Source organism: Liolophura sinensis, chromosome 8, assembly GCF_032854445.1.
Source record: "Liolophura sinensis isolate JHLJ2023 chromosome 8, CUHK_Ljap_v2, whole genome shotgun sequence".
Taxonomy (NCBI): domain Eukaryota; kingdom Metazoa; phylum Mollusca; class Polyplacophora; order Chitonida; family Chitonidae; genus Liolophura; species Liolophura sinensis.
This window is the reverse complement of record NC_088302.1, coordinates 26764656-26778772: the sequence shown is the minus strand read 5'-3', so window position 1 is coordinate 26778772 and position 14117 is coordinate 26764656. Positions and strand designations below refer to the sequence as shown.

General features: G+C 38.8%; 1 protein-coding gene across 1 annotated transcript in view; it reads left to right on the top strand.

The window, feature by feature from the left end:
* The first annotated feature begins 638 nt into the window (after nucleotides 1-638).
* Nucleotides 639-14117, top strand: part of LOC135473108 (neuronal acetylcholine receptor subunit alpha-10-like) — an 80509-nt gene continuing 67030 nt past the window's right edge. Inside the window, exon 1 of the mRNA XM_064752927.1 lies at nucleotides 639-730. The gene's annotated coding sequence lies outside the window, so the exon portion shown is untranslated. The remainder of the gene's footprint in view (nucleotides 731-14117) is intronic.

Below are 14117 nucleotides of genomic sequence, written 5' to 3'. Positions count from 1 at the left end.
GAGATGGTTTTAATATTTGGTAAATTAATACAAACTGGATCAAGTGCTGGGGGCTGCACAAGATGTAAGCACTGAAGTGTTAGGCCCACCTTGATGATTGACAGGACAGGACTCTGTATTACTTTGTTCACGGCAAACAAACAAGGGCGAGTAAAGCACTGGAGGGGTAATCTGGTCACAGGGATGAACGTAAAACCAAGCTAGCAATCCCATTTTGTACAAGCAATAGGTCAGCTTGTTCAGCTGAAGCATTGCTAACGGCTCAATGAAATATCCCTGTGTCGTTTGCATAAGCCTGATGGCGGCACATGTAGGCGACGCCCCGGTTTATTGTATCTCGGACCGTTCCCGCATCGTTACAGCTAGTGAGAGCTGAGGACCACTACTCACGGTGAAAGTCGATACGGGGAGTGATGATTGCAGGCGGCACCCCCTTGACGGCCTCTCGCACTATGGCCCCACATTTCCTCCTCAGCACAAGTGGCCAATACGTTCCCGGTGACAGGCCAAATAACCATTGACGGACGACCACCCCCGTGGTTGTCGACGGGGGAAATCTGCATTTTGCTCCACAAATCGCCTCCTTTCTGGGCATATCTTACTATTCCAACTTTTCCATTTGTCACTTTCAGGATTTACCCAAATAGAATGCTACCAAGAATATGGCAAACTACCTGCTAGGATTCGGGGAATCTTCTTTGGATTGCTTGTTGTTTAAGAGCTGAGTAAGGTAAGTTTACACAATCTTTCATCTAACATGACTGAAGTGCATGATGGCAAAGCGAACCAAGCTCAAATATAAACTAAGCATGCGCATTTTGCACACTTTTGTTCCAGAGAATATTTTTTTATATTTGCGAAGCCTAATGGAACTGTTGATATGCATCAATCATGCAGCCAAATATATGTCTTAGAAAAAGCGTTCCTATTACATCAGAGCTTTATTTATTTCCCGAACTAGCGAGCGTCTTTATTGCTTGAGATCTATGTTCAAGGAGCATATATTAGTATAAATTATACATTTCGTAATGGCAGGACGCTTTAGAGCATAATCTACACATCTGTCTCTCACCACCACGTACCTTGTGCCACCACATATATATATATATTTTCGGACGCGTACTTTTTACAAGGCTTTAGCGTGAGCATCGACATTGTAATATCTTAAGTGCATTTATTACTGTTTGCAGTCATGTTTTGCATGATAAAATCTTGATATTTCACAAAACGGATGTAACTACAAAAATCGATGAATATATATATCGATGGTCCTTATATTATAATATCGATTTGAGAATAGATCCCATCTGACGTTTGTTGTCGTTGTAGAAGTTGTGATAGTGAAGCTTGATGATGCATGTCATCACTGTGTTCACATATCATTACATTGCTCACGTGTTATGACAGTGCCCACGTGTCATCACGATATCCACGAGATGCATTTTTTACTTCAGTTATACAATTTTATGACTATAAGACGGACAATATCTTCATCTTGTTTGCTTTGAAAACTATATGCTTACTGATGCGATCGTCGTAAAAAAACCCATTTAGTCTTAAAATAACCGCTAAAATGAGTAGTCTTGTAACAGCTGAAATATGCAATGCAGTATATATACATATACATGAATATGTGTTATTTATTAGTCTTGAATCAGCCTTTTAAAAGACTTGGGGGCCTCCGTGGCTCAGTCGGTTAGCGCGCTAGCGCAGCGTAATGACCCAGAAGCCTCTCACCAATGCGGTCTCTGTGAGTTCAAGTCCAACTCATGCTGGCTTCCTCTCCGGCCGTATGTGGGAAGGTCTGCCAGCAACCTGCGGATGGTCTTGGGTTTCTCCCGGGCTCTGCCCGGTTTCCACCCACCATAATGCTGGCCGCCGTCGTATAAGTGAAATATTCTTGAGTGTGGCGTAAAACACCAATCAAATAAATAAATAAATAAAAGACTTGACGGGATCTTTAAATATCTTGTTATAGTTTGATAAATGGCTCATGTATAAAATTATGTCACATTGCTTAAATCTGGCTCATATTCAACTGAAAGTAAGCAGCTCATCACCCCCAACCCCACCCCCTCCCACCCCCAAATCGCCTGACAAGGCCGGTCACGGGATTTTAATGTTGGTACGATGTATTCTGTTCTAGAAGCCTACAGACACGTGGCCTGAAATGTCTTGTTGATTGGCTGTAGAAACTAGGAAGCAGGCAGTGTTGTCGTGATTAGATCTCTCAGGTCAGTCACGGTACTGACACATGGAGTCAAAATGTATTGATTTTAGAGATGCTGTCCCCTGTGATACCATTGTGGTAGAAATCCGTTAAATTCCATTGCGATGAGCACAAAATTTGCCTGTTGTAACAAAGTTGCGAGAATATGCGCGTGACCAAAGTTAAAAGTGCATTCGCTTAAGCAAAACACTTAAAAAATGCGAATCATCCGGAAACTTTCCTAATGAAAAATATGCACACTTTGTGCAAATAATGTTCTTTTTTATACATAGCACACATCCTCCGTGTGATGAAGTGTTTCCAGCACTAAGCTCCTAGGGGAATTCTGGACAGAATTGCTATCAGGACAATTACTCCAAACCTTAAAATAAAGGACGACTGCCATTCCCAATGCTAAGATAATTGCTGTCATCTGACGATAATGTCCTAAGAACAAAGTCCATTGTAGAAAACCTTACCAGTTTCTAACATGATTTATGCGTTGCTACCACGAAATGTAACTCAGGTAGCTACCAGGTAGTGTGATATATGTGTTAATCAGAAAGTGAAACTCTGCTGATTACCACGAAGCGTATTTCATGTGGTTACCAGGAAGTTTATTTCATGTGGTTACCGGGAAGTGTATTTCAGATGGTTACCAGGAAATGTATTTGAGGTGGTTACCAGGAAGGCTTAGTTCATAACATACGGCAGGCAGAGTTGATAGGTAATCCCAAACAGTAAATTCCAGACATCTGCTCATTTTGTAAACACTGTCTGCAGTGTAGGGAGTTATAATCTTTAGGAATCAAATACCACTCACTTCAAAGTGTAGTATCATTTTAAGGACTACAGTGGTTTGCTCCGATTTTGAATTGGCTACCATACAATCAGGACTCATAAATTAAAGCGGTTATCTTATCGAGTCTAGATTCTTAGCATCACGTCTCCAGTAGTAATTTCTGGCGGCGTTCAACTCGTCCGATTGCTAAGTGGATTCAACACTTTGGATATAATGATGTTGAACGACGTTATCGCTCCGTGACACTGACAGTTTTTAGATAGTCTGCCTGTATGAATATAGCCCTGGAATCAGTCGTTTTGATTCGAATGATTGCATGTTGTTGGACAATTTATAAGATGGAAATAACCTCTCAAGATTAGGCTTCATTGTAACTCAACCCAAAAAAACGTCCCCAAAAGATGCCAAAGCCAGACTTGAGATCGACAAGCACATACAAACATTAGCATTAACTGCATCAGCTGACAAGCACTAGGGAAGTTGCTTCTCTAAGTAAAGGGAACCTTTTCATTTATTGTTATTGTGTATTATGATACAGTTCGATGTGATGATAGGTTGGCAAGCCTTATTTGTCATTCTTGTTGAAACAGAGACATGCACTATTTTTATCATCTAAAGTTGGATCTTGGACACACACACACAAAAAATCAACAATTCTTTAATACTTCAAGGGGGCCAAAGTTGGATGCAATGGGTTGAATCATGGCGCCAGGTAATTTTCATGTTTATCTTTTCATTTAAGAGCTTGTTGTAATGACTATGTTATAGATCAATGATGCTGCAAGGTAATTGGTATAACATGCATCCTAAGTAAAAGAATGCTTTGTATTCAGTGCTCGTAACATAAGCAGATTGATTAACATTAGATTAAAACTCCCCCAAAATTGACATGATTTCGTCTTTATCAGGTTGAATGTGTCAAAGGTGTAAGATATGGGTCTAAATATAGGCGTCATGATAACAAGCCTTCATTTGGTAGTCGTCAAAAGAGTGTGTATTTAATATATGTCCAGGTGGTGAACCATGACAGTGTGTACGTCGTCGTTAAATATTTGTCTCATTTGAGTTTAGATTGAACTATCAACTGTTGTTATATTCAACGCAGCGATTTCATTCAAGAGCATGCGGTTATGTCCACTAATCCCAGGTTTAGGAGATTAGACACAAGCGTAACGTAGAGCGCCAGAGGCTTTGGGCTTTCCGTCCACATTTTCTTGCAAAGAATTTGAACTCATTGTAAACTTTAAAAAACTTGAAACGTATGCTTTTGATAGAATATCCGCGACACTGTAAGCTGTGACAGTAACATGGGAAATCGGCTTATAGCACACAGGATCTAGGAGATGATACAGTGCGAGATGGGTAGCCATATATGGTGTTATCTACGGTATATTGATATCTAAATAAATACTATTAAAAATAACACACAAACAAACAAAAACAACAACAACAACAGACGGCAAAAACAAACCATAAACGCAACCCTTGGGGGCTGTCAAATGGGGTGTTCACATAGTGGGTGTATGTAACCACATATCTACTAGTTTCAGCTCTTAGAATTTCGAGTGAAATTTCTGACATTCGTATTCAGAAAGGGACAGAGCGGCCTTTGTAATGTCTATAATGTGTACCAAACAACGCGGAAATGCTGCGTTAAAACAGTCATAATCAAGGGACATGCTATGCATGGGATTTATTTATTTATTCCATTAGTTTTGAATGAGGTACTCAAGATTTTTCGTGTTAGGTTTCGTGAGCTACTGACCTAAAGCAGCGGGAACAGGTTTCAAATACGCCAGCCCCTTTGTGACGATAGGTATCTTATGACGTCATTGCTGTATATCAGACAATGTTGACGTTGGTACAGCGGTGACCATGGGAAGGCAAACTTAACATTTTAAAAGACAGGAAAGGATCTGGTTAAAACATATTTCGATCGAAAACAATATGCTCAAGCTTTCTAAAAAGTATCATGCTTTATACTTTATGTCCGATGAGATTTCGTCGACTTAAAATGTCAAAGGAACTGACAATACTGACCACTTGGCTGCTGTGAACCGAGGCAGCCATCTTCATAATTTTATCCAATCAAACGCAGATAGCACGACATAAGCTGTGACGTAGCCTTAACCCGTTCACGCCATAAAGTGGCAGATGAAACACAAAATTGCTAAGTGTACATTTACTTAATGACGCTATTCGAAATGTACATATATGTATATTACTGTATATTCCGCGTATATTTTGTCTAGATTACCTAGGCTATAAATGTCTTACCGACTGTGTGTTTACTTCTGTCATGATGGGCGTTCATCGTCCCAAAGTGGCTTTGTCAAAATGAGATGGATATTTTACACACTTCGTTTTTCGTTTTGAACACTTCTTGTGAACAACCATTTTAAGCTGTACACACATAATATTAACACTTATAATCGGTGTTGTCTTCGTGCGGCACCTTAACTGTTTGGATGACATCGCTAATTAGTATATGTTCCTTGCACCCTGTTTTGTTATGGCGCACCTGAGCTCCTAGAGGTTTGAGATATGCATAATTTGGAGTACGGAAACGGATCTCTCTCTCATGTGCTTTGTCGTTTATATGTAAATTAAATCATTAACAGGGGAAACGTGCGATTGATGACATCGTGTTACGTCTTGAAAATGTTCGTGTAAGTGTCATTGTGATTTTTGGGATGTATCTGGGATTTCTCTTGTACACGGTAACTGTTTACTACGATTCCACCATGCCTATAAGACGACCTAGTAAAGTCGTCTGGATATTGACATAATATCCCTTAACATATCTCTTGAACTACACGTGGGTTTTGCCAGGCTTGGATACGTCTGTCAGGATGGTGATCTTCGGGCTGCAAATTATTTTCAGATAAGAATCATAGAAATTTTCCATCTGTGTAGACTAAGCTTTAATTTTGTCATGATTATTAAGCATGTTTCTGTTGTCGTCTGAGTTTGTCTAAGGTCCATACATCTGAGCGCGGAGAAGCCTTTATGCAAATACATGTCCAGCATTAAGGTCTGTGACAAATTGACCACAACAGTGACTAAAGACTGATATATAGATAGGAAACGTTTGGGTCGGTCACCGACTACTTTGGAACAACACGTCTGATTTTTCTCCTGGACCCCAACGGCAACAGACACCGTACATAAAACGGATGAAATGGATGAGAAAATTGGAAGTAATCTCTGTCACCTTCTGGAAGGACGCGAGGCATCCTCTACTGCTTGATTTATAAGTTTAACATTTGTTTCGGCAGCCATTGACCCGCGGCGCCACCTGTCGCTTACCCATTTAACCAAACCCTTTATTTACGGGTTTGGTCTGACTTTGACGCATCAGCTGGATTCTTTAATAAACGGTTGTCATCTTGTATTCTCAGATATGCCCAAGGTGAAATTCCCGATGTACAATGTCTCAGACATTGCAGAAGAGCGAAGTGTCGTTCACGGCAGTACCCAATTAGCTCCTGTTACGCTCCACAAGATTTGTGTCATAATGGCCGCCTGGTTTCGAGCATTCCTTCTGATTTCCGTCCACATGCAATGAATTCCACCTCTGAGTGAATTCTAGTTTAGCGGGTAAAAACCTTTGCATTGTTTATGCCATGCTTATGCTATGGAAGCACAGCCCATCTTAGTGGTCTAAGTACCAAGTTCTTCTGAAGAAGACAAGTCATTAACTAAAAGTTTTTACTTTGCGTTGTTTTTATTTATTTGATTTATTTGATGGATGTTTTACGCCGTATTCAAGAACATTTCACTTATGCGAGCATTGCTTTTATTGTGTTTTCATATTAAATGTGATGACAATACTGCACGTTGAATAATTCTACATCAGTAACGTGTATAATATTGTAAATAACATCTCGGCGTATTTGCTTTATTCTTCCTGAGGGGGCTAGAGAGTATGTAATTTACTACTTTTTAAGCATTCGAATGAACACCTAGAATAAAAACGTAACTGAAGTACGTTCACAAGAGACCGTATTAAACTGATACGTGTGACTATTTGCCAGGTATCGCACTGTCGTCGCTGCTCTGGTTTTATTCTCTAAGCTGTATCGATATTTTTATATTACTAATATTCACTTATTGGTGCTTTACCTCGTGTACTGCTCTGTAATATCTTTATGTTGATACAAAATCTACACGTATACTAATCTTGTCATTCGACCAACAGTAGGTGAGGATTTCATCTTTGAGTAAGCAAGTATAGGTGATATCGCTAAAAGTTCTCACAAAGAAGTTTTCTCTACTCATGTCTTTGTACCGTTTACGACGTTTTGAGTTCGTGTGATTCACAAATGACCTTATGTGCATGAGACATGGTCAGGGCGTTGTATGAACGATGCCGTCGCGGTTTGTAGCTTGAAGGTGTTGCCAGCAGCGTGTATACGCAAGGCATTATGCTGACCAGACATACATAGTGGAGTGGTATTGCAATCATAGGGTTGTCAGAGGCCTAGACGTGTTCTGATACTCCATGATGAATGGGCGTCTTCCGCCTTCGGTGTTAATATTATTGTTATTACATATCATAATTCTGATGGATTGAGATAGTCCAGCCAGCGGGAGTGTTTCTTAACAGTTCCCACCACGTTACATGTACATGTACTACGTCCCGCCATTCCCCTATCGTAAGGTACAAACAAAAATGACTGTCCCATGGTCCGAGTATTAGATTTTAGTTGAGAAAGATGTCGGTTCTGATATTCATACTTATATCTCCTTCACGATGTGGAGTCTTCAGTTTCCTCTTTCAAAAGTTAGCTTTGCATTGGGAATGTCTAGCTCTTTGGAAATGGGATATATGTAATTCTATATTACTCATAGTTATCAGTCTGCTGAATTTATCCCACTTAAGCGACATTTTTCCACCGTTTCTCCCTACAATTTTCAAGAGTATGTAATTTGACGTTAACTCAGAATATCCGCCTTGTGGACGCCAGTAAAACATCTGCTGTGTTGTAAATGTTACGATTCTGTCCGTTTGATCCTACTTTTCTACCTCTTTCAAAAGTACAACTGTTACTAGCTCCTTTCCATTTGACATTTGTGTAATTTATACTTTATGATAATGCACGTTTTTGATAATCGTTATTTCCGCTGAAGCTGATTGCCCCTGCCCATGTTGAATCCAGCCCTGAGTGGCAAAGGTCGGTGATTCGCTCTCCTTTCTCCTATAAGTACACAGTTCTCTAAGTACGGCTTTAAACAACACTCAAACAAATAAGAGTTTCCATGCAAAACTTTGAGGTCTGAAAATACGCGTATGCTCAACAAAACGATCTTTGTTGATATTCATAGGATTTTGGCAAAGTGTTTTTGAATGTACCATGATCCACAAAGCATGAACGACTGGTTTTAGTTTGCCATCTTTTCCACATTTTAAACTTTTCCCTTACAAGCAAACTTCAGGTATTTGGACATCCTTTATGTTAGCCAACTTTAAACTAGTTTAGAATTGTTTTGAGAGTGATTTTACCTTAGTTTTATGCAAAGATATCGACCTGTTACAGAACGGGCCAATAATGACAAATGTTTTCAGGTTTAAATTGAAAACACTCCGTATGTCTGCATTCAAACTTTTATACTAAGACAACAAAACATGAATATAATTATCTTTTTTGCCAGACATGTTGTTTCCGTGTATTAACGACAAAGAATGCATTAATGTGTATAAGTTGATACAATTTATAAGAGTTATTAAAATTAATCATATCTGTAATGCGCAGTATAACACCAGAACGCTACACTTTTGTGTGTCACATATCAAATGAATGCGTCCCAAAGCTGTTAGGATGCGAGCATATTTTACCGATCGTAATAAACAAATGCCTTTTATACTTACACCGGGCAACTGCTGATGCTGGTGGACGGAAAATGGCAGAGTAGACATCAGGCTTGGAATTTATACAAACGCAACCGCCGGAAGTAACGCTAAGTTTGATGACACATGTACTGAATAAGTCTGACGATTTCAGATCACAAAGGAATGTTACTCGAAAATCCATTACATATTTTCTCTCAGTTTGCAAGTGCAGTGATTGTGATTATACTTTCTAACAAATGAAATGAACATTCGTCATTCCACCAGGTCACCGGAAGCATTGAGCTATATACATTTACATGGTGCTTCATTCAAGATGTTCACTGTCTCACAAGACAGACTATATTTGATAATCAATCAGGGGACAAAGCATTTTAAATATTTCAAAGATTTTACCAATACATTGGTTATTCTAGAGGTTATTCTAGTATGTGGAATTATAGAGATACATGTAGGATTATTTTGTTGCTTGTTTTATTCAGGGTGGTTGCCAGATATATGTACGATTACTTTCACCAGGTCCTGCCAAGTTTATCCTGGAGGTTTGGCAGGTATCTCGGCGGTTACTGTCCCCAGGTATGGCTAGGTTTATTCAAGAGGTTTGACAGGTATCTCAGCGGTAACCAGGTACAACGAGGTTTATTCATCAGGTTTGGCAGGTATCTCAGCGGTTACTCTCCCTAAGTAACCGCTAGGTTTAATCAGGAGGTTTGGCAGGTGTCTCGGCGGTTACTGTCCCCAGATATGGTTACGTTTATTCAGGAGGTTTATCTCAGCCGTTACTGTCTCCAGGTACTCCAGGTTTATTTAGGAGGTTTGGCAAGAATTTCAGGGGTTACTGTGCCCAGGTATGGCTAGGTTTATTCAGGTTTGTCAGGAATCCCGGAGGTCACTGTCCCCAGATACAGCTAGGTTTTTTTTAGGATTGGCAGGTATCTCAGCTGTTACTTTCCCCAGGTACAACAAGGTTTATTCAAGTTTAGCAGATATCTCAGCCGTTATCTTCCCCAGGCACTGCTTAATTTTCTTCAGAAACGAAAAGTTTTATTAACGGTACTGGCTTACAGAATAGGCTACTAATACTACAATTATAACTACATAGTCAAACTAACTTTTTAGTTTGCAAATGGAAAAACACACTTGTTGGTTGAGATGTGTTTATTATGGTAAACACTTAGATTTTTACATGTTTGTCGGCTTGTTACACTTAATAAACATAAAGACATGTTTATTGGGCTACTAATGTTTACTTAGAATATCCACTGCATTACTATGTACACTAACCAAATGTTACACAATGCTAAACATATAAACAGTAAGAAACAATGTCAAACAGAAATTTACAAACTAAGCACTTACTTTATTGTATGTACAAACCAGAAATAAAAATTCAGGGCAACAATTTCTCAAGATGAACAACTGAGGCATTACAAGCAAGATATAGACTACATATAAGGACATGAATAAAAGATATCCATGAAGATTTGCCTCAAACATTAAGAAGGCGTTAAACCATATTTATAAACAAATGACTAAATAAAAAAATAACTGAATAAATAATAAATAAATAAATCAAAAATGAAAAGTTCCTGGGCTTTGATTGGGTAACTCTAACACACAAGCATAAACCGTTAATAATTTACTGTATATGTGTGTGCTTTTGTTTTGTACAAAGGTACAATACCAAGATGAACGAACAGAAACTCGTTAGCCCAAGATTACTCCCCACATGGATAACAACTTCTGATTTATATTTTGTAACCATTTTGATGTGGGTTGGTTGTGAAGCATGTGAAGATCCAACCAAAAACTCTTATATATATATATATATATTCCTGCAGTGTGGATAAATGTAGTGCTAAATGACATTGTAAGTACAACTATTAACTTGCTAGACATAACTAGTAGAAGGTCTTACGTGTAGCCTTTTAGGCATGCTTAGGGATTTACATGTATGACTTTGCTGTGTTTATAAACAGGTGATTCCTGACAAGATTAGTCATGGAATTTGTTTGACTTAATTCTTGCATATCCCCAATTCGTGAGCTTAGCACTATTGAATCTATGACTTTTATCATACATGAATACCTGCAGTACATAAATCTTGCGTACATCATTAGCTGTGACTGTCAACAAAAGGTTATGCTTAAATTGTGGAAATCCTTTAAAACATGCAAAGGGATATATCGCCCTCTGCTTCCATGTCCTGAAGAAATGGTTAATATTGCCACATACGACTGCTCTTTCAACGTGAACCCGAATTTACAGCACATTGTTCACAGCGTTTTATTGAGTGCGATACTGCACGATGTTGATACAATGTGAGTTCCCAGAAAACCATTCCGTGTCACGAAACCTTTTGGTAAGCACTTCTGCATGATTTTGACAATAAATAAATGATTTGGCTGAATACTACGTCAGCGGTATTATTCAGTGATATAGGGGTGACACTGATTAAGGCACATTTAGAAGCAAGGAGCTTTGTACACTATTGTGCAGTTTCTTAAAATGGCCGAAGAGCGGTGACACGAAACCCAAACTCAGCACAAACGACTTTGGCAATTCTTCAACCAGCATCCCCTTTGCCCTTAGATCCATAAAACATTGAAAGGGAAGCGCACAAAAATATTTTCCGGTAATTCGGTGGTTTTCTTTGCTTTCAAGTAAAGGTATGTTAACAAAGACGTGGGCGTCCACACGTTGCTTGTGACAAGGGTTATGTGTGTGTGCGGTGTTGGTATGGGTGATCAGCTCGCAAGAATATCAGAATGCAGCAATTTATATGAATTCTTTCAGGAACAGTCTAAAGACGTGTGTGTATTTGCAGGGGAAACGGAACATGTAAATACACAAGTATAAAACCAAACCTTCCGAAATTCAATAGTGAGAGATTCTAGAGGATGATTATCGATATTTGTATTTAACAATAGCCTTGTCATAATGGAGAAAACTTTCAGAACATCGGCATGAAGAAAATCTCGCCGTTATTAAATTTTATTAGTTTTAAACAGGATAAAGTACGACCAGGCTATAAATCACCATGCGCAGCATCTAATTGCAGCACGTTCATTCTCGCTCACGGAACATCTGTTCAGACTTTGGGCAGAGCCCATAGTGTTAAATGCATAGGCTATTTTTATATGAAAACGCGTTCGAAAGCAGAAAATAATTCACCCAGATCGATCTGAGATCGAGGAACTTTGAAGGCAATGCCTATTTCCATGATTGGAGTGAAAGGAAAAATTTCCGTTTTCTGCTTATACATGTATTTCCAATCAAACATCTATGTAGAGCTTGTGTGATCAACCGGGCATAGCTGTTATCCTTGTGGACAACAGTTAGCAATATTCTTAAATGGATATAGTATTTGGGTGAAGGGTAAAAGTATCATACTGGTATGCCCATGAAATAGACGATGTGACAGTATTTATTTACATCTTGCACAGGTGTTCGTAGAAAATGCAAGCTTGCAAAATAATGGCATTTTCAGAAAAACAAGTAAGAGCCAAATAATTTCGACATAGAAACTGACATATGCCCTTATAATCTGTCTTCTACGAAAATAAAGCAAGACATCAGGCGTTACCTGTGCAATTACTGTAACACATCAGGCATTATCTACGAAAATATTGCGACATGTCGAGCGTTATGTTAGGAAATACTGCGACACATCAGGCGTTATCTGCGAAAATACCCCGACACATCAGGTGTTCTCTACGAAAATACTGCGACATGTCGGGCGTTATCTAGGAAAATACTGCGACACGTCGGGCGTTATCTTAGGAAATACTGCGACACATCAGGCGTTATCTATGAATTACGGCGCCACATCAGGCGTTATCTGCGAAACTACTGCAACACATCAGGCATTATCTTTGAAAATATTGTCGGGCGTTATCTAGGAAAATACTGCGACACGTCGGACAACTGTCATGTCTGCTTACCCAAATCTAACTCTGATCAATGCTGTTCAGTTTAAGGATTACTTTGGATAATTTGGTATGATTGGTACTTTGTTTATACATGAAATCCATCGATCCTTGAGCACTTTGACTTTCTCAGTTTATGTGTACAAATTTCCGCAGTGATTGCTATAATTAGATAAAGTCAAATTGACTGTATCAAACATAAAGTAACTATCAGAGAACATATTATCCCAATTCCTAAGCAAATGAGATAACGTTGAATTCCTCTGTGGTCAGAAGTTATAATTAGTTCCTGACAGTCTCTCACCCAAAGCTCCAGGGATATCACTGGCCGAATATTTCTTGCACCGATCTCCCACACACAACGATCGTCGCTTTCACAAATAAATTACCATTCTCGGAAACTTCAATTGCATTGTTTAGTGGGCCACGACGGTACCATTTCTCCGATGTAAAATTGGGAGGTAATTCCAGCTCACGTTCGCAATTCCTAAGAAAATTAACGATTTCAAAGTCACACGCAATGCATAAGCCTATCAGTTACTGGATATAACCTTACGGTGTGCTTGTGACATTTACCTAAACGCTGAAGCATACATTGATGACACTGCTCCTGGCAAATTTCTGGCATAACCATCAACTTTGTTGCCCCAAAAATTTGATATCATTTTGGCTGGGAAATAGTGTATTGCAATTTAATTCACGATCAATTTAGATTTGGCTGAAAATTGTCCATTTACAAATCTATGCCTCAAGCGTGTCAAAAAGGCAAAGTTAAAATTTTATGAAAACGGAAAATACACATGTGTGGGTTTATTTTTAAAATTTAAGATTGTAATGTTAGTTTCCGGACAAAGCTGACCCCTTTAATATTATATTTTAAACAATGGGAGTATCCAGTCCTTAACAAGGGGACAGCGCATTCCAGGTTATGAAATTTTTAAATAAGAAACTTCATAAGAATGCTCATATCCAAAGTTGAATAAATATTGTTGGCAGTTGTATCGATCTTGGTTATTTCCAAAAGACAAAGGAATTTATTAAAAACCGATGTTATCCAAAACACAAAATTTATGGATGTGCTAAAGTGGCTAAAAAAATGAATAAAGGGTTTTTTGTACAGACGTCATGGAATTTGTCTTCCAGGTTTACTAGTTCTGAGGTAATCATAATACTCTGTGGGCAGTCTATCATTCGGCAACTGAGTAATATTTTTAACAAGTTTGAACAATTGTGCATAGGAAAATTTCTGTGTTTTTAAAAGACAGTTACATCGACCTGGTTGACGAAGGGGAGGGCCTTTGGGCCTTTAAACGACTAATCTAGGCA